The sequence below is a fragment of the Drosophila persimilis genome, unplaced genomic scaffold, assembly GCF_003286085.1.
Source record: "Drosophila persimilis strain 14011-0111.01,24,50 unplaced genomic scaffold, DperRS2 tig00000431-arrow-pilon, whole genome shotgun sequence".
Taxonomy (NCBI): domain Eukaryota; kingdom Metazoa; phylum Arthropoda; class Insecta; order Diptera; family Drosophilidae; genus Drosophila; species Drosophila persimilis.
The window spans coordinates 1,867,372-1,893,653 of NW_020825312.1; the positions used below are offsets into that span (position 1 = coordinate 1,867,372).

Here is a 26,282-nt window from a genome sequence, read left to right on the forward strand (position 1 = left end):
TCTTTCAAAAGCATAATCAACCACCAAACCCAAGAACTAACTCATTTTAACTGCTTTAAAATCGTGTATGAGCAGCGAATATAAATTTGCGCCGAAATAATTTTATATGCAACGTATACATATTTCTATATTGTATATATACATACATATATAGTACATATATATATACACCCCCTCTATATATATAAACACAAATACACACACCCACACACACACACATTATACACCAATGCAAGCGCTTAACTTCAAATGCAAATTGATTAAAGGGAAAATGGAGAAGTTTATTACGAGTAACAAAAACCTATGGTATAAACGATTCGAATACTTATTAAACATAAATTTAGAGTGTAATGTTGTGTATTGTACCCCCAAACAGCCCAAACCCCCCACACCCCCGCCCGCTGCTTCGTATGTATGTTTCCTTTTACGTTTCAGAATATTATTATATTGTAATAATTGTAATTAGTTCTGCGAGTGATTAAGGATTAAGTTGGATAATGCATTGTGCGCTTTGTTTTGTATTTGTATCTTCGTAACTAAGTTGGAATGATTGTATTTTGTAATTTAATTTTAAGCTCGATTAAATCTGAGTCTGAGTCAGGCCAGGGATGAACCATAAAAAAACAAAAAAAAAAAACATTAAAAAAAATATAAAAATTAAAAAACCAAACAAAACTAAGAAACCCAAAACAAGTGTAAGAGGAACAACAGCAACAAAAAAGAATAATAAAACAACAAAAAAGTGCATCTGTTATTAGGTTAAAAGAATTATTGATATTGTTTGCAACAAAATGTGTGAAATATATATATATATATATATATAAATATAAATAAAAACAAATACAATTTAGCATAAAACAACAAAACAACCAAAGCGAAGGGAAGGGAAAGGCGAACAGCAACAACAAATTGTAATTGCAATTTAAAAATAAAATTAATATTTCAAATAACATTCCATTCTGTCAACAATTTACTTGCCCGATTCGTCCCACTGTACCACTGAGGCACCTACAAAAGCATTGCGTCATTTTCCACACGAAAAGACAGGGGCTGTTCGCCATCAGCTGTTCCGGTGGAGAGAGTGGAGAAAGGAGGAAAACAAACACCGCATGCATTTTGCGGCAATCAGCTGTGAAGCTTTCAGCAAGCTTCATGCGTAGCTTTGGCGCGAGAGAACGAACACCAAAGCTTTCACTCCGAATAAAGCTACCAGCAAATGCAAGCGAAAAGCAAGCAGCGCACCAGAGTCTTTTCGGTGTGCGGCGTTCGGTGTACGGTGTTTCGTGCTCCCATCGCTCCGCCATGCCCATGCCCGTGCCCATGCCATCCTGCTTGAGTCCGAGTCCGAGACCGAGTCCGAGTCAGAGTACGAGCACGAGCGCAAGCACGAGTGGGAGTCCGAAAAGAAAATGCGTGCCAACCAACTGCATGAAAAGGAAAACTTGGTCATTTGCGTTCTCAGTTCGGGTCGGGTTTGCAATTCAACAGCACAGCGAAATCGGAGAAAATTTCGTTCTGAATAGAAATAGTTCAAACACTCATCAGACAGCCCCAATACACACAGCAGCGCAGTGACAAAACAATAAGCCAGCGTAGTAATATCGACTCTATCTATACCATACCATACCATACCATACCGTACCATACCATACCATATATCTATATATATAGTATAGTATACTATATATATAGTAAAAGGCGTAAGAGCTGAGTAAGGAACTAAGGAAGGAAACGTAGGAGTGAATACGAAAAGTACTTGCATCTAAAATGCATACGACAAACGGGTTGCAGGTTGCTGGTTGCAGGTTGCAGGTTGCAGGTTGCTGGTCGCAGGTTTCGAGCTTCCAGTTCCGAGTGTGCCCCCAACAAAGTGCTAAGAAATGATTGAAAAACTCATGGAAACGGCTGTGTGCGGGAATTAAATGTGCATTTGTGTTTTGAATTTTTAACGTATTCTACTTCTTGTTCTTTTTTTTTGGTGCTTTCTCTTCGCCTCTACCGAGGTCCGTGTTCAGTTAACTCCGGGCTTCTGCTCCTGTGTGAGAGAGAGTGCAGTGAGCGGCTAGTGAGTTATGTAAAGCTCTGGTGTTAGGGTCGGTTTTTTTGTTCGGTGTACGGTGGATTGTGCATACGCTGGGGTACGCTGGGCATTCCGGAATAATAGCCAACGCCACCAGTACCGTAGTACCATAGCCACACTGCGCGTGTGGTGGATGAGCGTGTGGAACCACAATAAACGATGTAAGATCGAGTGGCTTCAAAAAAATACTGTTATTACAAATTAGACGTGCGAATGTCGAAACAAGCTTTAACCCATGGACATACAATAAAACTGGAGAATAAAATAAATATTGATCATGATCAAGAGAGAAAACATAATTCAATTACTTATAAATACTTGCAATAAAGTAAATCCAAAACTATCTATATTTCCCCCGAGTAAATCTCCCAAGAATCAACTGCAATCATTTGAATCCCCTAAAATTAGCTCACCAGACGACCACTTACTATATCATATCACAAGCAGTCAGTCAGTCAATCAGTCAATCAGTCAGTCAGTGAGTCCCATCGGGCATCAATTACCAATTATAACTTTTAAATGACAATAAAATCGCCAAGTGTCCGCGCTAAGTGGTGGAAGTGAGAGATCCGTACCCATGCCCGTGCCCGGCCTGTGCCCGTGCCCACACCCGAAACCCAAATCAATTTGCCTTTAGCGGGTCTCTCTCTGACTATTTTTAGTTGCACTTGCTCTCCTTCTGCCTCTCCTTTGCTCAATATTAGTGTCAAGGTGCAGTGCGGTGCCGCGCAGTGCAGCATAGAGACGAGACAGAGGTAACACAGCCGACACACAAGACGGCAGCCCAAGAAGACAAGAACCAGGCAGAGGTACAACCAGAACCAGAGCCAGAACCACAAGAAAATGTTAGGGGCGTAGGAGCGTAGGAGCAGCAGAAGGCAGCCACGATATCGTGAGAAAGCAACACGAGGCACGGCGGACGCCAAAAGGTGGCTATCCAAAAATAATAGCAACAAGAAGCACAGTGGAATCGCAGCAAAGCGCAGCACAGCACAGTAGAGTAGAGTAGAAAAGGGGTACGGATTGCAGGGCAGGGCAGGGCAGGGCTGCTTCCTTCACGACTTGTCACATCGAACCGAAAGAAATTGAATTTATGTCTTAGGTGGGCTACCTTCAATGACAATTAGGCTGCTAGAACCGCAAAAGTTAGGGTGTTGGTGGGGGTGGGGGTGGGTTGAGGGGAGCTAGAGCTACTACTCGTATATAGTATGATATGGTGGAGCCATGGCGCGTGTTTTGCTCAAAAGTAAATCGCGTTAGCAACAACAAGGATACGCAGGGCTCAGCTTTCCACCAGGGCGACCCACATTACTTAAATTACGAACTACACGCAAAGTCAGAGAAAGCCGAGCCAAAACAGAGAACAGAGCAGAGCAGAACAGACCAGAACTGGGAAAAGTCACACACGTTAGTTAGTTAGTTAGTCACTCCGCCAGTCAGTCAGTCAGTCAATCAGTCTGTCATCCAGTCAGTCAATCATTAGACGAAATGCCTTATGAGTCAGCCCCAGCCACAGCCAAAGCCCCAGCCAAGAGAATACCAGTATGTGACCCACAGTCGTGGGTCCGTGGGCTCGTGGGTCCGTGGGTTCGTGGTTCTAACATTGCGTGCACTTGGGTGGAGCCGCAAGAGCGGCCATATTGAGGGGGCACTGGGACAGGCAGGACGTGTTGCATATTTCTGGGCGTGTTTGGCTGCTAGACAAAAATGTCGTTCGTAGCGAAATTCCCAGCATTCCAATGCTGTGTTAAGGACAGACATTGAACATTGAAACACAAGCATTTGTCTGGCACTGCCCTCGAAGTAATGTTATGGTAAACAGTCCCCAAAAAACTACATTATTCATACAGTAGCGGTCAGCATTAGTAGTTTTTCTATAAACAATTCCTTATCTTGAGTTTTTTCAATAAAAATCCATAGAAAACTCCAAAAAAGGTAGATGTAGACACTCAATGAATGAATATTTGAAAATACGTAGGCAGTTATTTTGGGCTTACTATTAATGTGACCGCTGCTGTAGATCTGCCACCGGGCAGACGAATTTGTTGTTACAATCTACAATTAAATTAAATTTAGTGTGAAGATTCGTCGGGGGTTCCTTGTGTTTTTTTCTCTCGCTTGTTGAATATTCGACGTACACATGCCAGTTTTATTCATTTATTTTTTTTCTCTCTTTTTTTTGTTCATTCGCTCTCGTATTCCGTTTTGCTTTGGTCTGGTGCTTCGCATTTTTGCAGTTCCTTTTGCTTTGCTTTGGTTTATTTTTAACATATTTCGCGCACACCAAAGAGTCTGCGAAAAATGGCCAGTTCTTTCATGCCTCTTCAACGTTACATTGTCTGCCAGGAAAATAGATAATAGATAAGGCAAGAGTGCATGCATATATAAATTATTAGCTCTAACGGGCCTCATCTGCGCCACCTTAGGGGGAGGGGGAGGGAGGTGACGGCAGGGCGACCTTCCTTATGGCATTCTTGATAATAAATTTCCAAAAATTGCACCGTATGCACACCGTATACGCGTTGGAGCGTATAAATAATTTTAGTGCCGCAAAACGTTTTCTGGTAATTACTTAAAAATGTGTGATGCAAATTGAATGCAAAAGCCCGAATGCTTGCAGTATGTGAAAGTTATTTTTGTTTTATTTTATTTTATTTTATTTAATCGCACTATTTTCACGGGCATTCGCCTGGCAATAATCTAGTGCATAAATAAATAAAAATAGTTCATTCAGCCAAAAGACAAACACGATCTTTATCGCATTTTCTTCTCACACACACATATGTATGCCCGCATCTTTGTACATATATGGGATGTATGTATATATGTGGAGAAAGTACGAGAAATGATTTATTAATGAATTTGCTGCGAATCTGTGAATGTAAAACGAACGATGGCCATCGCACGATATGGATCGGCCTGGGGAAATACATATATGTATAGTGCAAAATATTGGCACCAAGTATTTCCTTAGAATCAGAGACATATTCGAGTGGGAATATATTACATTTTCGTGGAAGTTTGAACACGTTTTCCATATTTTCTTCTTGCAACTTTCCCTTTCTCTTCGCTTTTGCCCGCACAACTTTGTGCCCATAAAACTCAATCTTGTTCTGAATTCTTTCCATTTCACATTCAACTTTGTTTGAGTTTTCTTCAAGTCTCAGCCTGTCATACTCAGAGACTTTTATCCTGTCCGAGCTTTACATCAGTTTACATAAGTGTCCACCTGGAGGAAGAGCAGAGCCCAGACCCCAGACCCCGGACCCTCTTCTTTGCCAGTTTGCCCACTCAACAACTAACTGTTTGGCAAATTGCTGCCACTTACATAAGCAGCTTGCTGCCCATCACTTACTTGTCTTGGCCCAAAAACCAAACCAAACGAAGGGAAAACCAAAGAAAAGAATACAAAAGTTGTGGCCCAGCAGTGGCGCCAAAAAAGAGCATCGACTGTGAGTCAAAGTCAAAGCCAGAGAAAAGGAAAGCAAACCAGAAACTTAAGGAAGGTACAGCATAGCATACATCGCAGGGCAGTTAAAACTTCAAAGTAAGCGGCGACAAACGGAGAACAGAAGAGGAGAATGGGAATGGGAATGGGAATAGGAATAGGAATGGGCTGTTAGGCGGGGGGCTGGGCAACAAAACAATCATAAAAAATAAGTACGAAGAACCATAACAAATATAGAAATAAAACCTGAAAGAACACAAACAAAGCGAACGCGAAAAGCATAAAACGAAAGAATGACAGAAGGAGCATAAAGAGCAGAACAGTAGAACAGCAGAAGAGGGGAACACAGGGAATGCAAAGCAAAGTAAAGCAAAGCAAAGCGTCAAAAGTTGGCTAAATAAAGGCAAAAGAAAGAACTAAAATAAAATAAAACTCGAGGGGGTCCGCGCCACGACACACCACGCCCCAACGCCCAGTGGTTGTTGTAGCTGGTGTGGCTGCTGCTGCTCCTGCTCCTGCTGGGTGGCCGGGGGGAAGGGGGGTAATTTCAAAAGCACCAACACCAGCAAAAACATTTCAAAGTGTCGTACGTCTCGTCGCCGCCGCACTCTGAGTGTGTATAAAGACCTATATGTGTGCGTGTGTGTGTGTATGTCGTTCGTCAGGCGATGCGTGTCCTTGCAACTTTTGGTTAAACCCCCTCTCCAACCCTCTCCAACCCTCTCCAGCCCTCTCTACTCTCACTCACTCACTCCACAGTCCCCGCCACCCTCCGTCGCCGTGCAGCCAACGGCAATTGCACATAAGTTGCAACAAGCTGTGTAAGAAGCAACAAAAAGCAAAAACAAAAACAAAAACAACAAATAACATTGTAAGCGAGGCGAAAGGCGTTGCCAGATTGTTGGCTAACAACGTAACAACAACTACACCAACAACTACACCAACAAATGCGTGGCAACAACTACAAACACAGGACCACAAACAACAATAGCCCAAAGGGCCAAATGAACGTTGGCTAGGTCCGTCCGTCTGTGCGTGGCAGGCAGTGTGGCAGTTGTGTCGACGCGCTAGGCTACTACCAGAGCGGCATGCCCCAGTGTCTGGGCCCCAGAGCTGCACAGCAAAAGCAACAGTAACTACCGTGGAAGAAGAAGCAGCTACTTTGTGCTGGCTCAAAATCCTGTCGCTAATTAGGTAAGTCCCGACCAGAGTGTCGGCAGGTACTGCTAAGCATCATGTTATTTCATTTACGGTTACCTTAATTATGGCAATTTACCGGAGCTGCAGCTCAAGTGCAACGAATATAACACATACACTTGTACATGCATGCATATGTACAAATGTATGTACATTTGTATCTATGTGCGCCGATTAAGAGCAGCAAATATTACCCCTCATGGTGTCTGTCCAACGATTAAGCGCTAACAAATATTAAACATACGCGCTGTGGGGCAAACAAATATTACACATACGATTACCATCAAATGGAAGCATATATTACGCATACGTCATGGTGTACCGCGCTGAAAACTTGTTTTGGGAGCATGTTATAGCAAACTTTTGGCCGATTCTGTGCGAATGATTGGAATGAGACCAATAAACGAACGGTTCAGCCGCAAAAAGAACAACAACTAAGCCGATTTCTTCTCATTTCAGATAAACCGCGTTGCGCTAAATTGAATTTCCCGGCCAAATTACGTCGGGACGTAGGAAGGGATGCGGTGCAGGGTGCAGGGGTGTCGGGCACACGCCCAGGTGCTTATGTAGGGGTTGTGCACACAGGTGAAATGACGTTGCAATGTTTGGCTTTCATTTCGTATCCAACATTACGTTTTTTTTTGCATTATGGCTCGTGCACTACTGCACGATAAATTGCGTTGGATGATTGTGAATTTTTGCAAATGCAATCTCCCATTCGCATCCGTCTCTCACTCTCTACATGCGTATTTATCTTCCTATGTGTAATGGATCTATGCATAAAAGAGTTGAATATCAGTTATAGCTTGTGATTAATGGCAGAATCAATTTGGTCCTGACCGAAAGGATACCTGATAGTCGTATACTCTCGCTCCTCGTTTGGCAGGCATTTGTGCTTTTTCCTAGCTGCTGCTGCTGCTTCTGCTGCTGCATAAATTGTGGTTGATTGTGCCATGAAATTGGTGCGATTCCTTTTTCTGTCAAACGAAATTCTGCCGTGTGAAATTGGTTTTATTAATATACAGCGGGGGACAGTGTGGGACAGTGTGGGACAGTGTGGGACAGTGGCACCCGCCTACAGAGGACTGAACCGAACCGGACGCTCCTATGTATATGTGGCATACCCGATTGTTTTCCCTGTGTTTGTTTGCCATTGTTTTGTGATGGGTGCCATGTTGTTGCACATTCAATTTATGATATTATAACAGCAAGAACAAAAAATATAACGTTGACGTATGCGTAATATCTCTGGGAAACAGCAGAGCACACGTTCCACAAATAGGTGGCAGGCTGAATATTCTGACCTACTTTGCCGCGCACAGGTAACCGAAAACCGAATAACTGAATGCCGAGAACATTAAACACTGAGCAGGATCCACCCCTTGATGGACCCCAAAATGGAAAATCAACAGCAAAGAGAATGAAATGAAATGGCCAGCGGGCAAACAAGAACAGGTTCATGGGGCGGCGGCTCCTTGCCGGGGATCAAGCGGACAATTGAATGGCCCAAAGGCAAACCAGAGCAGAGCAGAGCAGCGCATCCAGCTCCAGTTTGAGTTCTAGATGGGCCATCCTTTAGTTTGGTTGTCCACAGCATAGAGCATGGGGATTGCGCCTTGGGCTCTGGCGCTGGCTCGCTCTTTGGCTCTGCATCCTTTTTGGGATTTTGTGTTGGCTCATCCTTTTGTGTTGTCATAACGGGGCGACCAGGACGAGCTGGCTTCAGGCGCCAGGGCATAGGAAAACTGTTCATCCTGTTGCCGGGGACTACTATCTTATTGGCTCTCTTTCTGGGCCCAGCTCCATGTGTTATCCTTTTTATGTTTGACCAGCAGGAAAGCTGCTGCAACAGGAAAACTGCACTTGTGCAGCAACTATCTTTCGCTTCTATCCCCTTCTCCTTCCCGTCCCCTTCTCCCTTTCCCCTTCTTTTTGTGTGCACTCAATTTAGCCATTTCTTGCCATTCTGCACTTTCTTTTTGGGTTTTTGGGTTTTCGGGTTTTCGGGGGAGGGGGGGAATAGATGGAAGCTGCTGCGGTGAGATTCCCCCTTGCACCTTCGTCAAGGAACAAATTTAATCTATTTTGAAAGTTTTCTATGGGCACCCAGGGAGCTGAAGCTGGAGCTGTAGCTGTAGCTGTAGCTGGAGCTGCCGGTTGCTCTGTTACTGGAGTGTGCTGTTCTCTGCTGTGCTGTGCTTGTTTCGTGGGTTTTCCGTCTTGCCGAACTGGCTGCCAGCAAGTGTGACAGCAACTAATTAAGTCCGGGGGAAAATTGCAGCCGACAAGTGGCGCGATGCGGGAAAATTAAAATGGAAAGTGACAGGGGAAGCTGTGTGTAGCTGTGTGTGTGAGTGTGTCCATCGAAAATAGTTTCTTCAACCTTTACAAGATACAAGATACTCACATCCACAGCAGTACGAGTATCGTTGCGTTAAGTCCAATGATTTGTGCCAGTTGCGATTGCCATTGGCCTCCTTCCTGTCGCATTACGCATACGCCCCTGTGGCTTAGTGTCAAATTATCAGCTACTTATTATTATTACGGTTATTAGATCCGCTTTGCCACCCCCCCACCCTTCTGTCATAACCCCAATCAATGTCAGCTGTTGTCATTGCTGGCATTTTATTTGCCTTTCTTGCCGGTTTTCTTCGCTAGCTGGCTGGCTGGCTAGCTGGCTGGCTGCCTGGATGGTGGGTTCTTTTTTTTGGTCTCGTGGTCTGCTTATGTAAGCCTTGAAGCGCAGACAAAAGCCTGCCAAATAGCACAAAATGTGCGCCAATTTAGTTGTCGTTTAATTTGATGGCACAGACGATTTGGCAGGCAAAGCGGCAGTCGAGGATTACGCCGGAGCAACGTCATGAATGACTGCCCATCGAAAATGCCAGGCGGCGAAAATTGCTGAGCAAAGCAGCAGCAGATCAAAGAAAAGAAAATCAAAAAATGAAACGCAAAGAAAAGTTCGCCATTGAACGAGCGCAAATAAGTGACCAGCAATAAAAGGCTAAAAGCACAGGGAAAATACACTCCAAGGACAAGGCCAGACGTACGAGTATCAGCTGATGGAAGAGCTTCAGCCATGGACCCACTTGATTTGCAAATAACTCTGGCCCACACATCCGTACATCCATACATACCCGTAAGCATGTATGTACATATGGTTGTGAGTGGTATCCAGCGTCGTGTCTTGCGTGCCATTCGCAAATGTGTTCTAAGGGTCAAGTAGGAAAAATGAGAGATACGAGTGGGGTCGTAGCTCCTAAACCTCTGAATGTAGGCAAATAATGCAGACCATTACATTAATGACTGCGGCAAAAAGTCGAAAAAGCGCCAAAAAGTCCACAGAGCCCAGAGAAAACAATAAAAACAAAAAAAAAAACACACAGAAAAGAAAAGAACCGAAAAAAGAGGGGAAAAATCGAAACATTATGAGGTCATTTTAATTATTTATGTGTGCGTGTGCGGCCATCCGGCCTAGAAGTGGGCCTGGGATGTCAAGGTTACGATAAGCCTCAACAGTTGAGATATTTCATTTCATTTTTACAATGATATTTGCCAAACTCTTTAAGCCGCCGAGAATCCTCATAATTCAGGCTTAACCAACTGACCCAGATAGGATTCGGGATTCTGGAAAGGCCAACTTATTGAGTGCCAGAGTGCCAATGCCAGAGTGCCAGTGCCAGTGCCAGTGCCAGAGAGCCGTGCCGAGGCGTGGGTTTAACTATGACTAAGATACGACCGCCCCATTCCGCTGAATGAAACAAAAAACTCATTGTGCGTGCTTGGAAAATTTGATTTCTTTGCAGCCAAATGTAGATTTATGTCTTGTCTTTGGTCCAGATTTATGTGGTCCAATGTGGGAGCCACCCCAATTGGCACTCCAGACAGTTGGCAGCACATCAATGTGGAGCGGAAGTGGAGCCATCCACAGCTTCATATCCGTCAAAATATAAGTAATTTAAACACCCTTCTTTCTGGTCTCATGCTACAATATATTATGACACTTTAAGGAGCAGGTTCGAGCAGCTATTGGCGTTACAATTGGGAAAACAGCGTATACGCAATGAATAAGTCTCGAGTGGCAAACGACTTTCGACAGCTCCACATGCAGCGGCTTAACGACTTGAAAAATGCCACAGAATATGTCTCAATTTTTCTATGCAAACGAATTGCCATCAAAAATATACTCGTACTCGTACTCCTATATCGTATAACGTATATCGTATATTCAAAAGCAATTTCCTCGCTTTATCTAGAACTTATTTTAATGCAGACAAAATCCATTTTGTGTCTGCATGTATGTTTGTGTGTGTGTGTGTGCGGGGGCCACAAGAGCAGACAACAACGAAATGATGTTACCAACTTTTTCGGCATGCCAAGCCCGAAACCTCTCGTTGGCACCCTCCTCCTCTTACTCTCCCTCTTTGTCTCTTCCTCTCGCCTGGATGTAGGTTTGCATACATTAGCCGATTTTGGCTGCCTCTCAGCCACATTATTCGCCGTTGTTGGCCATAAAACGAGTATGTGCAAACTGTGTTTATGTCCATAATGCTTTGGCAATAAATTCAGCTTCATTAGCCTGGGTAAAAACAAGACGAAAACATCTAGTAGTCTAGTAACTCTCTCTCTCTCTCTTCGTGGAGTTTCTAAAGCTTCATTTGTGGCACCAAAACGAATCGATTACCTTCACGACATTCTGAAGAAGGCGTTCTGAATCATACCATTTTGTTTAACTATAACGAATCAATTGTAGCAAAAATGTGCTATAGATCATATGAAATATGTTCCCTTTCCGAACGGTAACCTGCCGTTGAGGAAGTTCCTATATATTCCTGATGGTTGAAGGTAAATGGAGCCCCCTCACCACCCCCACACAGGGGGTACAGCCCATGGGCAATGGTATATCCGTTGCTAACATCATAATAACGCCATTTGTGGTTCGTTTCCTGATCCATTCATCTTGCCAGAAACCGTGCCAGAATTAAGAAAAATTATAAGAAATTAACCCAAATACAGAGTTAACTGTTAACCCAGTTCATGTTCAGGCTAGGGTTTGGGCTTTTTGGCGCGTGCAAAGTGGACATCATTAATGTAAATCTACGTAGGAAAATCCCAAAAATGGAACCGTGTCAAAGCCAGGGAGAGCCAAGGAATTGTTTCATTCTGCTGTGTGTGTTTGTTTCTGTGTTTGTTGATTATGTAACATAATTGACGACAATATTTCCCCACAGAGCTGCAAGGAAAATGCTAATGAAAAAATAAGAAAACTGCGAGAAAGCAGAAGGCAGAAGGCAAACATGAGAGACGCCCGCCCCAAACAATGGCTGAGTCATGGCGACTCGGTATTAGCAAGGCGGAAATGCCAGGACATCCGGTGCGGTGCGGTGGCCAAGCCTACAAGGCACCGAGCTACCAAGCCACCGAGGCACCACCCTCCCGAGAGGCACCAGCACCAACGCTACGACTCGCTGCTTTCTTTTATGTCTGAGCTCCCGTTACCCGTTAAGTTTCAGCGAGTGCTGCTTGCTTCCTGCTCCGTGCTCCTTGCTTCTTGCTCCCTGCTCCTTGCTCTCTGCTCCTTGCCGCATCCTGAAGTGGCGAGTGCAAGTGAATAATGGCCGTCTTGACTGCAGTCAAGTCAGGCATATGCCTCACAGGCAATCAGTGTCAGTGGCAGGTCCAGTGGCACTGCCAGTTCCAGTGCCAGTGCCAGGGCCACGGGGCAACGAGCGTAAACGAAACCCGGCAACGAGTCAAGTTTATTTGCAGGTATGAAAAAGGCATAAACCAAAGCACAGAGTGCCCCAAATAGATTGGGGCATGGGGGGGTGAGGGGCATTGAGGTGGGTCTGTTTTCGGGACTGGACTGGACTGGACTGGAGCGGAGGTCCGTTGGTTGACTGTCCAGCTCAGTGGAGCGTTTAGTCAAACAGAAATTGATTTGTTGTACGAGCAGTTGTCCATTGCCAATGCGAATACATATGTACATAGTGTAGATACATATGTATTTGTTCAATATTCATTCAGAGTCTTGTTTCTTTTGCCAAAGGGCACAATCGAATGGAAAACGATACCTGAAAAAAGTCGACTATAAGCCAAGAAGTACGATGTTCCTCCAATAGCTACGTACCCAATACATATATGTCTATATGGATATGTCTATCCATTCCTTCCAAATGGAAACAACACTTCTGGGGCAGCCTTTAAGCTATTTATAGATTACTTGCAGGAATAGCTCAATGTAGATTCCCTTGAACTTTGCCTTCCAAGTCTTCCGATCGCCGGGGAGTAAACATGTTTTTCCTGCTCCATAACAACTTTAATTAATGCTGCAACGATGTAACAAAAAACGAACCCAACTTTCAGCGTGCCAAAGCCAGAGTCATTTGCCCTTCAGCCTGACACCAATCATCCGAAGGGAAATGGCGGAACGGAAGGATGAGCATGGGGGGGCATGGGGGATGGGAAAACTTTCACATTTCGCGCTCAACGTGAATTATGCACAACTTTCACCCTTGGCCATCACCTAACCAGAGGCAGCCAGTGGGGCAGGGAGGCGGGCAGGCACGGGGTGTGGCATCACATGTCACAACTTAAATGAGTTACGCTCACTCATTCTCTCTCTCACTCCCCGGTTTTCATGTTGATATAAAGGAAATTTGCGTTGCAAAAAAAAAAACAAGAAAAAAAGAAAAGTTTGAAGTGCAGGGAAAATATGCGAGAAAAGTGGGGAAAAGTATGCTCTGATGCTGCGGGGGAATTTGAGGATGAGAGAAGGAGTTGCATTTTACAGCCACTTTGGCAGGCGACACGTGGAATGACGGCGTTTATTGAAATATGGCACAAACCATATTGACTCAAACATGATATATGGCTCTTTAATCAGTCTCCCCCGGATACTGTAGTGTGTGTGTGTGAATCGAAAACCAAAACCAGGCAACAATCTTTCGTCGCCAGCAGGTAAAAGCCAAACTCATTGAAAATGCAGGCAGGCAGCGGGAGGGAGAGTGGCAGCAAGACTGTGCCAGGCAGTGTCATCTGCCATGTGCAGGACGGTGAAATCCAAGCCGTGCTTTCAATACAACACATTTCGTTTACATTCCCCTACAACATGTGCACAGATACACACCCACACACATGTACTGTACGAGTATATATACTATCACTGTATGGGTGTAAGATTATTATGCAGAGCTTCAACTCAAATATGCTCTCTGCTCTGGGACAGAATGTAACTGAAAGATCCTAACTCCACCCACTTTCAGCACATGCCACATGCTGTGCAACAATTTCAGCTGCGCGTGTGTGTGGAGGCAAAAAAATGCTGCATACACATGGTACGAGTATATGGTAATAATTTACATACATTGTACACCCAAATACACATACATACATCTATATCCCTAAGATTCTACAACTTCATTCTTATTCGCACTTTGATGTCACAATTTCCGAGTTGAATAAACAATTTCCTTCTTCGGCATTGGATTCTGCAGTAGTTTTTCAGGGATTTAAACATTTTCAACTTTCAAGCCCGCACCATCGATCGCATTTCCACTTGTCATTTAATTCACCACAATTATTATTTTTAATTATTATGCAATGTAAACATGTTGCGGGCACCCCAGGGATTGACAGAGAGAGCGCCAGAGTAGCGAAGCCCATTTAATTGATATAAACATTGCAATGTAATTGCCTCAAATGCCAAATGAGCCGGTTGACTTTATTACCAAACAGTTTGACGGCTCCGACGGACCAACGTGTTTTGGTTTTATTCGCGTATGTTTTGTAATTAATTAAAATTCTATCATAGTGGGGCCTAGCCGTGAACAAAGTATTGCAGTGGAATGTTTTGCTGCTGATTTGGAAGTTGATTAAAGCGATAGTCAATGGCAGAGATGGGTATCGAATGTTTAAAATCAGTTAAAGGACTGCATACATTGTTGGAAACCGCTCCTTAAATACTGATCCTGATTGTTGCCTTGTTTGTACTCGTTCAGAGATTCGTGAGATAGGGTTTTGCCCGACAACACGTACACGAGCATACGGATTAGAGGTGACCTACATACTACATTCCCACATCCAGAGAGTGGGTCGGTGTCCCCTTTGACCCATACATCCTATTAGAAAAGCCCGCATGCATTAGGCCAAATCGTGCGTCATTTTGAGCATTAGAATTAATCCACGGACACGCAAGGATAATCGCTTGGATGACACGTTTTTTATGGCCACCACCTGCCTGCCTGCCTGGCTGCCTGCCTGCAGCAGGCGGTCGGTGCAGGATTTTTTGTTTTGAGATGCCAACGCGTGACTGAGAGGTCCCCAGTGAGCTCTTTTTTGTGGGTTACGCTACGTATACGTAACGTCGGGGGCTAGATGCAGATCCGGCCTCATCTACATTGTTTCGCTGGGAGAGAGAAAATTGACTGCTGCAGTCGCTGCAAATTTCAATTTTCAACGCCATAATTGGCCATCTAATTATAGTTACACTGCACGGAGGCAGGAGGCAGGAGGCACGAGGCCTGCCTGGGCATTAAAAGTAATTGCATTTTATGAATAATATCCTTGGCAGTAGCTGCTCCGCTCCGCTCCGCTCCTCGCCGCTCAAACACACAGAAAAAAGCACCAACCATTTCCCCACCATTGAAATGCTAATCATAGCAATGTCCTTTGTAGACGGATATACCGTAAAAACATATACATACATGTATATATCCGTAGTAGTTATATGTATTATTTTGCCGCTCGCCTGCCGGCTTTCTTAATTTCTCAAGCCTCGTGCAAGTCTGTTTTCTTGCCCCCAGAAGGAGCAGAGCCGCCCAGAACATACATACATATGTGTGCGGGTATAGTATACTCTAAGGTATGTGTGAGAAAGTGGCAAGTGTGAAAGCCGAGTTACCACGGAGGGGTCACCCGACGACGACGTCACGCATGTCCTTGCACGGAAATGTGAAAACTTTCTACTGATTTCCCCTCGCTAAGTTTTCTTTTTTATTTTTTGGTCTGCTTGGTTCTTTTTTGTGTGTTTCTTTTTGTGCAAACAAAGGCTGTGCATAAAACTAATTAACTTTGTTATTTGTCGAATGTGAGCGGGGGCGCGGGGCGTGGGGCGTGGGACGTGGGGTGCGGAATTCCTACTCTTGTTGAATTTATAATCTAGTCGAAGTAATCCAGTTAGAATGTTTCTCTGGCATCCCCACAATGCAGGAGACTCAACGGGACTCTGGCCCTAATTTACAAATTGCTGACTTTCCCCATGATTTAGTAGCTGTTAATTTATTCGATAACTTCGCACTAAATAGTCCCGCATCTAGTCGGAGTCCTGTTCCGCAATATCCCCAGCAGGCAATTAGCGGAAATTATCTCTTCCGTAGCCAAATCACAGCGGAAACAAATGCCGAATAAATATTTTCGCCACACAATAGGCGCAAATATTTGGCAACTGACAAAAACCAAAAACGAAAAACAAAAAAAAAGAACGTGGGCCATTAAAAATGTTCAAAGCTTCCATAGGAAAATCGATACATGACCCGGCTCCTACTGGCAGGCATTCCACCGATGCGATGTGGCCAAATAAAATGGTGGACAAACAAATTCCAACAGTTACAAAGCCAATTTAGATGCTCTGCCTCTGCCCCTGCCTCTGGACCTGCCCCTGGGCCGCATCCACATCCACATCCATAGTTATTTGTGTACCCTGATTGAGCCATGTCCGCTGGCGTTACGAATATCCGCAATATCCGTATGGGAGGGCGGCGGTGTGCCGTGGTGTGGGACTCTAATCAAGCACGTGTTTTGAGAGCTTTTCTGCCTTCTGGCGCCACGAACACCCCATAAATATCCATCAATATCGCATATTCTCAGCCAGCCATCAGCAGGAGGCTCTCCAGCAACCATTTTATTTAAAAAAAAAACTCAAATAAAGGAGAATAAAAAATGAATCTTTCAAAAAATAAAAACACCAAACACTCAACACTTATATTCTCCAAAATTGGGAAATCATGACCCCTAAATAGCACGCTGAAGAAAGCCGATACAAGTGCCTGACCGATCCAAAGATATATGGGTTTTTTTAGTGAAAGTAACTTATTGAATTACGGACTCCATTTTGTGTAACATTGTGTTGTATTGGTTTTTCAACCGATCGTTTCTATGGCAGTTCTATTATAATAATACCGATCCGGCATAGGCTAGGCTTCCAATCAAAAAAAAGTCTCGAAGATGCTAATCAAAAATATGTACAAAAGGGCCGGAATGCTTCCTTCTATTCATTACAAACATTTTTAGAGAAATACATTCGTCCACCGGAAAAAAAACTTCCCCCCGAAACTTCTCATTACCTTTGCGCTCAAATCTACACTTATTTTGCCTGCTCCCCTACGAAATCCTTTGGTCTGTCTCAGCCTCAGCTTTTAGCTTTTAGCCTGGTCCAATACTTAACCCTATTTTGTGAGCCTGCAGTTCAAACAGCCCCCGGGATGCCGCCCGAGAAACAGAACAGAGAAAAAAATAAAAAATAAATGTAAAAGCAAACACAGAGAATGTTAAAAAAGGAGGGGCAAAAAATTGTTAACAAGCTGAGTATAAATAATTAATTAAGTTTCCTTCCTACCGACGTCCGCCCCAGGTCCCCCCCGCCTACCCGGCACCAGTCGGCACTCGTCTGGGCCGTGTTTGTCTGTGCCAAATGCTTTATTAAATGAAATGCAACTGGAAATTCTTCCACTGCCACTGGCACTGGCACTGGCGGGGGGTTGAAATTTATATACGTTCGAGTATTTGATATAAATTGTATTTAAATGCATGTGAATCGGCCTCCTGTAGAAGAGAGCGACTAATTATTTAATCAATATATGATATGGTCATAAATATTGCAAAGAGCCCCCAGGGGCATGGCGGGGGCAGTGATATAGGGGGCCGTATGTGCGGCCCCAATTGGTTCAATTAGTGAAAGTAAAGCAAAAGTTTAAGTTCCCACACACAACACAGACGCAAGGCTCCACCTCCGCACAACACACGACACACAAAACACACAACACACACACGAACGAGAGAAGAGAGAAGAGAGAAGCAGTCCTATAATTACTATTAGAAGACGGCCGTCTCAGGCATTATAATTGAAGGTAAACAACGGCCCAGGAGACAGCTGCTGAATGCCCTGGCAGCTGGCAAGGATTTAAACGGAAGACCCAACGAATTTTGAAGCAGCCGAAGCCCCTCCTCTCTGAGTAACACAGTCCATGATTCATACTAAAATCCATATTCAAATACAGTCTGACTGGGAACTCGCTCTGTTCGCCCTGCAGAACATCGAGCATACAAATGAGTAGGCGGTCCCATGGGGAAATACTGCTACTACGAGTATCGTATCAGGATAGCCTCAATCTTAGGCTAAGGCATTAGTGGGCCGATGTCGATTCTCGTGGCAGGTTTGTAAACAGTTTGCGTTTTACTATCTCCACACAATTATAACAAAAGCGCGACCTTTGCACACATGTCTCCCAGTCTCCTGGTATCCGGCTCCAACTCCAACTCGAGCTCTGAGAATATGGAAAACGTTTCGAGGCAAAAGTTGGGCAGGCACTAAAAATGCGTGCGTGCCAGGGCTTTCTTTCTTTCTTTTTTTTTTATCGATTTGAATATCTAAATTTAGTCAGGCGACATATAATGCCATGCCATAGAACACATGCTATGGAGCCATGCACACACACACACATACGTACAGACGAGTATTATGTATACATACAAGTGTTGGGGGAACGGACCGACCACCACACACGCACTAATAAATATTGCATTGTGATGAGAGTAGTGGGAAAGGAGTCCAGTCGGGAGCTGGAAGCGGGAGTCGGTGGCACCTTAATTAAAGTTGTGCTGCCATCTCTCTATGCCTAGGGGCTACAATTAGATTTTGGTGTTGGCTATATATACATACATATATGTATGTGTATGTGTATTGTATAATACACACAGATACTCGCATACATGAGTGTAGACACGACCTCAGATTGGCGAGCAAATGCCTTGGTCACCTTGAACCACAGCCGGAGGGAGACAAGAGCGGACAGGACAGGACAGGATAGGAAGCTAGCCATGATAAATGAGCCACGTTAACTCATGTGGCAAATGTGACATGTGCTCCGGCATTTTTATTCCATGTGCACCTGAGTGTCCTGTGTGTGTGTGTGATTGCCTTTGTGTGTGCCCGGGTCCGTGGGGAGACAAGCGCTAAAATTACCATACCCATATTACCTGACACATTCCCACCGGTAGCCTCAAGTCGCCTTGTCCCGCCATTCAAGCGAATAACCTATGTAAGCCCCCCTGCCCACCTGCCACTATCCTCGTCAGAGGGGCCATCATGGCCGAGACTGAGACTGAGACAGAAACAGGGGGAGGGCAGGGACTAATGGGTCAGTTCTGGTTGGCTGTAGACCGAGAGTTATGGTTAATTTTGGCTGCCACATTGCGGAAGTTATTAACTCGTTTGATTGAACTTTGCCCTAAGTGATTTTGTGGCTGGATCAGTTTGAGGAAACGGAAAGTCTCACTAACAAGACATTGAGTACTGTGGCTAGAAAACGAATAAGGCAAACTTCAAGCGACCCTCATTAAAGACCTCCACTTTGTGTAAGAAAAATTCTGTGGGTACTATATTCTTATGTATATTCGAAGCTTCCACATTGCTAGGCTCAAACCAATTTCTCGTTCCAATACGTTCATGTTCTTTCATTAGTTGGGAAACTAAGCATTAATAACCAAGGGACTTTGAGCCTCTTGCCTGCCTGCTTGCCGGCCTGTCTGCCTGCCGCTTGGCTGTCAAATATTTGAACAAAGCAGCAGCACAAGACGCAAAAGTCGTGTGCGTCTCCAGTGCACAACACAGCGCTGAAAAGTATGCAGCAGACAAAAGCTCATTAAGAACTCAGACACACAAGTTCCACTCACACCACTCACAGGCACAAGAACAACAACAGCAGCAACAGCTCACTCCTGTCATATAAGCCGTGTTGTCGTTGCTATCGTTGTCATCGTCATCCACTTTCCCACTCTCTTTGTTAAGTGATTTCCATCATTTGCGCCAAAAGGAACATGCTGGGGAATACCAACGACATCGGTCGGGTCTAATAGGATCCACCCTCAACCCGACCCCTTTCCATATCATCACCATCATCATCATCATCATCATCATCATCATCATCATCATCATCATATGTTCAATTTCTTCTAAAAGCCCCTCCCCGCACAAATTGGGAGGCGTATGCGTCTGCTCTGTTGCTTTCTGCTTTCGGGGCCTGGACGAAGGGGAATTAACCCCCAGACGCATCTCATCTCATCTTCAGTCTTCAAGTGCGAAAATGTGCAGGCTGTGTGGGGGCGGGGCGGAGGGCGGGCCTTGACTCGATATATTTAATTTAATAATTGCTTCTTTTAATTGGCTCATCTCTTCCAGCTGGCACTTGTGTGGAGCGTCAGAAGATTCCATTGAACTGGCTGCGGAGTTAAATTTGGTGAGTAAAAAAAGGACAACACACTCACACACAGTGGGGAAAAGCACTGCTCCGTCGGTCATCAATCACTGCAGAGGATTTTACACAGATATGTATTTCTGTTGTATGCGTTTCAAATTTCGAGCGGAACACCCAACAAAGAAAAACGGACAGAGCTTTTGCTGGAGTTTCGGGGAAAATATAAAAATGGAAATAAAATTTGGGGGTGGGGAGGGGCGGCCATAAAAGATGTAAACCACCAACAAGCACATGTATGAGTGCACCATGAGTGTGTGTGTGTGTACTTGTCTGTGTGTGAAGGTGCGGCCAGGTTCTTGGAGAACTTTTGTGTGTTTAATTTCCGGCTGCTTTAATACAAGTTCATTCGGGCGTGCTTTCGAGGCTGAGGCGAAGCCTGTAAGCCGAAGCCCGCTCAAGGAGCTGCATGTCGTGTGCCCGGCCGCGCGTCCTTGCGGCTTATGACCCGCAGATTTGTGGTCTAAGGCAAAATATTTATATAGAAATTAAATAGCCTCAAAACGGGTATTACCCAGGTCCCAGGCTAAAGGTCAGTGAAGTGTGCGCCTCTCTGTGACCTCAAGAGCTCAACGATCTATTCAACTGCTCAGGGCATGGACGGGGCCAAAGGTTGGGTGGCCCAAGTAAGGTACATATTCAATTCTGTTGTTGCAAAACAACTATCAGGCAGATTAGGAGCTCATTCAAAGGGGAGTGCGGTGACAGTTCAAAAGCCATCAGGTTGAGGCAGTGAAGATATTTGGGATTTATGAAAATGGTTTTTGCCAGATATTCTAGATATCTTTTCCAAAACTGTCCTTAAAGCTATGTCGTTCTTTCGAAGGATACATCCCACACCTCATTGGCTTTGTATAATTGTGATAGAGATTTGTGGTTCCCTTAATAGCAGAGCACACATAGCACTGTGACCCATGAACTATTGTCCCCTCCATGTGTATTCAATGCGTTCATAGATCTCACCTGTCTCTGGCTTTTGTAGGGTCTCTGTCGCCCCTGTCCCTGTCGTGTGTTTGCTCCCCTTTTTTATAGCTTGCCTGAGGATGGGTACATCTGTTCCTACCCACTCGTAGAGTATAAGCAGAGAGCACATTGTTAGGACAAACGACCCTTGAGATATATGTATATATATGTATAAATAAACTGCCTCAAGATTAGTTTAAATGGTTGGGCGACGTGCCTTTGCCCTCGTTCTGCAGATGCCACTGCACTCCCAGTGTTCCCAGCTTCCAACTGCATCCAGCATCCCACTGTTCTACCCTTATCCAATCTCCCTCTCTCTCTCTCTATCAGTGTGTGTCTCTGTCTGTGAGTGCATGTGTATGTTTGCATGTAAAGTGGCGCTTATTCTAGCACTGAGAGGGAAAACCAACACAAAAAGCTCTTTGGCACTCGCGTCTCATGTGCTAGGGGTAGGGGTAGGGGTTGGGCATGGATGGGGTATATGTGTGCCGTGCCCCTATAAGACCTCCCTCTCAACACGCCCATTATGCTCATTATGTGCTTGGGTACTTGGCTTTGTTTCTGTCTTGTTTTTGTCTTTCCTCGGTTTTGTTGTTTCCTTCCTTCCCTCCCCTCCTCCCTAAATGTTTGTTTGTTCGTTTATCTTGTTTATTTGCTTTTGTGCCAAATTATTTGTCGCTGCTCTCGCTCTCTTCTTTCCCCAGTTTTTATTTGAATGCTTATTGCTTTTTCCTGTTATTTCGCTTCCTGCCCCCCAGCACTTGAGTGCCAAGCATTTTCGATTTTCCAGATTTCGTAGGGGAATTTTCACACAGAAATCATTTTAAATATTAGCTTGGGGTGCCATGGGGGGCATGGGATGAGCGAGATTACTTTGGACCAGAGACCGATTCCACCCAAATGGTGCTCCAATTCAACTCTTGACGAAATCTCTTCATAAGCTGCTTGCCCTCAACAACCAAGAGCCGAAAAACCGACAACCGACCACCGACCACCGAAAAGCGACAGACAAAAAACCGACAGCCGAGAAAAGAAGCATTGAGAAAAAGCTTAAATGACGGACAGCTCCCACGGCGCCCAGCACCCATTTTCCATTTCCGAGAGCGGAGAGCGGAGAGCCCTGAAGAGCCCGCAGAGCCCGGAGAAGCTCAAGAGAAATGTCCGAAAAATGTCAATTTATTATGGCGAAATATCAGAGCGAACACGCGTGACCAGCAGCATAAGCCCACCCCACCCCACTCCACCCCATCCCACGCCCCATACCCCCCAAGAACAGGACCAGGACGAGGACGAGGACCAGGAGCAGGAGCAGCCCCTACAGACCATGTCAGTGTCACTGTGTATAAATACTTTTTAATCTGAATTATTACAGTCTGCAAGGATGCTGCTCTTCTCTTTTCGTTGATTATAATTTATTCACATAAATATCCCTGATGCATGGCATTTATGTATATGTATGTACATATAAGTGGCTGTGACAGCTACTACTCTCCCCTTAGAGATTTTAGACAGCCTCTCCTCTCCTCTCCTCTCCTCTCGATATACTCGCACATACATATGATATATGTATGTATAAAGTGGCCCAAATGGAACCGAAAAGATTAAACGAAAAATTGGATCACTGGGGATTTTCTTCTGGCGATTGTTTAATTACTCAAACAAATCGATGAAAGGTCCCTGCTATGCTATGCTATGCTATGGTTGGTGGTTATATAATATTTATGTGCACGTCCATATAATATTTGTGGGCGTGACACCGATATCCGTTTTGCACTTTAAGCCGCTGCTGCTGCTGCTGCTGCTGCTGCTGCTGGTGATTCTGCTGCTTCTTCTGCGGTCAGCCATTAATGTATCAACCGTAATTTATTCATTAAATTTAAATTATGAATAAAATTCGTAATCGAGTGGGAAAAAGGTTATCCAGCAGAGAAATATGCAATTTGCAAACAAGAATCGGAAAGCAGGTGTGGTCTCTGCCACTCCACCCCAAATAAAAAAATTCCCAATGCTCTTCCTGGACGATATACCCTTACATTTCACCACAACCAAACAACTTTGAACTCATTGACTTGGCTTTTGATTTCGGATTCGAATTCTTCTGTGTTCGCCATCAAGTGAGAGCAAAGGGCAACGGGCAGAGGGCAGAGGACAGTGCTTAGTGTAAACAGAATGTGATGGCACCACCACCACACCACCTACAGCCGTGCACTGCATCCTCTCTCTCCGAGCCCAACCTCAAGCCCAACCCCAAGCCCAACCGCAATTCCTGCTCTATCTCCACGCGAGCGTTGCACATTTGCACTTTGTCATTTTGCGTTAACTTTGTGCAAACGTTGGCACCGCAAACCGTCCAAATGTGCAATTAGCCGGGGCCAAATGGCTCACCTCAGCCATGAATCACATGAATATATAGTATATATCAAATGTTTTCAGTTATGAGAGACCTGAAATGAATATTAAAATTAGTTTTAAAATCAAATTAGCGCCAAAAGGTTGAAAACTTTCGCTGTTTGGCATTAATTAAACTTGTATGTATGGTATGTATGTACGAGTATGTTCGATTATTGGAAAATTGTCCCACCAACAGGTCGTCGTCATCGTCGTCGTCGTTGTCGTCGCTGTCGTATGTCAACTATGTCGTCGCGTGTCCTACTTTTCCGAGCAATAAGCTGACTTAAGCCTAAACGACTTAGCGTCCCTCGGAGTGGTTTGCCATTTGTTGAGTGTGTCTGTGGCTGTAGCCGTGGATTCGTGTATCCGTGTATCCGTGTTCTCTGCTGGTCTCCATTTTAATTGAAATGCGAATGAACTCCACTCCACTACACTCGACTCCATTACACTTTGCCTCACCTGCATACCAATGCTCTTAGTTATCGAGTTATTTAATTAGGCATGGCATCGGCATCGGCATCGCCATCAGCCGGATAGAATGTGACTCTGCCCCTGTGAATGGCCCCCTGGCGATTGCTCTTACTGCCTGGCTGCCCGGCTGCCTGACTGCATCCCAAATGCCAGTTGCATCCACACACAGTATGTGGGTCAAGTGCCGTACTTCAATTACCACATTTGCCTGGCCATAAATTTCTGGTCTATGCTATGACATTTTAATCAGTTTTAATGCAACAGATTATGCTCCATAATGGATAACGATTTTGGCTTCTAGCCGACAAGGGACCATTGAGCTGAACTCATTTATAATGCATTTAATTTATGCGGAAATTTCCGATTAAAACGCAGGGCTTCAACGGTTCTGCCCCCATCCATCCAAAGGGCAATGCGACTCAGAGATCGCTTGAACCCTCAAGGTATATATAATCGGAATCCTGCCTTCGTCGAACAATGGTACATACATATATTCCATTGTTGAGTTGCTGAGTTGTTGAGTTGCCCACCAAATAATTCATAATCTGTCCTCCCCCACATTTTCCTCACGCTAAAAACCTCAAGAACATTTCAATGGGCTTAATCAACATTTTTTTTTTGTATTCTGGTTCTGGGTTTGTTTCTGGTTTCTGGTTTTTGGTTTTGTCTTTTTCGTACCTGGAAAGTTCGTGACTTCGAACAATGGCGCCATGACAAACAAAAAAAAAAAATCGATACCAAGTTGTTTGTAATTGTTGCTTATTGCTCTTGTTTTTCTCCTGCCGTTGTTGTTGTTGGCAAAAGTTGGCTTTTATTGTTATTGTTCTTTCGCAGAGGTTAGCCGTTTCACTTGGCCGTTTAATGGCAAATTAAAATATTTTCCTTGAAAATTTCCTTTAAAGCCAGCCAGGCAGACAGACAGGCGGGCAGGTTGGAGGTCGTATAAAATAGTCCAAAGGTCAGTTCCTTTGGCATTGGTAAATTGGAAATTGGCGACCGACCTTGCTTCAAGTAGTTTCGGTGGAGTCGTCGATAAACGGGATGCGATTTCAGCAAATAATCCACAAATTGGTTTAATAACCAAAAACCAACCTTCAAGCGGTTCAGTTCCATCTAATTTAGTTAGCCGGGCTAAGTGCTAATTATTCATCCTTTCGCCTTGACTTCCATCCTAATTTAATAGTTTTTTTCAATTAATTTCTGCCTGGCGATGTTCTGGTTCTGCCTGGTCCTGCGTGGTCCTACGGGAAGTGTTGGTTGCACATCTGTGTAATTGGATTGCCCCTGGATTTGGGTAAAATTACAAATTAGGTCATTAAAGCTGGCTGATCTGATCCAGCACAAAACGTGGCCAAAATGTGTGCTGGCCGGCTGGCTGGCTGACTGGCTGTCAGTCTATTTTGAGAGTATATTAAGTATCCGACATGTGTGGCTAACCGCAGCCACGGCAACAGCAACACAAAAACTATGCAAATAATTTTGGTTTCAAATGCCCCACAGTGTCAACTAATTTGAGAGACAGCCAGAGTGCGGCGAAGGGAGGGGAGGAGCAACAAATTATTAAATTGACTGCACAAGTCGTACAAACAAAAAGGATAAAAAATAAAAGGGACGACTATACAAAGTTTTCCCAGTAAAAATATGAAAAGAGTTGAGAGCGTAAAATGAAATGCACAACTGGAACTGGGCAAGGATACTAACCAAAAAGAGGAGGAGGGGTAGGGGGGCGGAAGGGCCGGCAAAATGGAGGATTGGTTGTGTTTCGGGGTTAGTTGGTGGCTGTGGCTGTGGCTTGTCAGTTGCTGCCGTTTCCGGTCGCCAGACGATGGAAGGATTAACTCGGACCAAGTTGCAGTCACCGACGACGGGGGACGACCAGTCTCGAGCAGGGCTTGTGTAAATTTATGGCCCGGAAGGCATAAAGGATATCAGCAGGGAGCGCCTGGCAGGAAGGCTACAAAGGAAGCCTGGCATCAACTGATCTATGGTCTGTTATATTTCTGTTTCGTTTTTGTGGTCCACTCGATAATCAGCCGGAAAAGTTTTCATTTTGATATAGGTTTTCCCCCCGTTCTCGTTCTGGTTTTCATTTTTTGTTTTTTGGTTTTTTGTAGTTCTCCCGAATTGACAGTTTTTGAAAAACTCAAAGAGCGATTCGTATGTCTATTTCAGCAGCAGCCGCAACAGAAGGAGGCATGTTGTA

General features: G+C 44.5%; 1 protein-coding gene across 13 annotated transcripts in view; it reads left to right on the top strand.

Annotated features, from left to right (window-relative positions):
- Positions 1–1,483: 1,483 nt before the first annotated feature.
- Positions 1,484–26,282, top strand: part of LOC6596041 (gamma-aminobutyric acid receptor subunit alpha-3) — a 46,909-nt gene continuing 22,110 nt past the window's right edge. For 9 of the 13 annotated variants that reach the window (XM_026989514.1, XM_026989509.1, XM_026989516.1 and 6 more), the window contains exons 1-3: positions 1,484–1,592; positions 6,257–6,722; positions 20,182–20,239. The gene's annotated coding sequence lies outside the window, so the exon portion shown is untranslated. Of the gene's footprint in view, positions 1,596–3,590; positions 3,895–6,256; positions 6,723–20,181; positions 20,240–26,282 lie in introns of those variants that run through there. The other 4 variants (XM_026989511.1, XM_026989513.1, XM_026989512.1 and 1 more) reach the window with 4 other exon arrangements.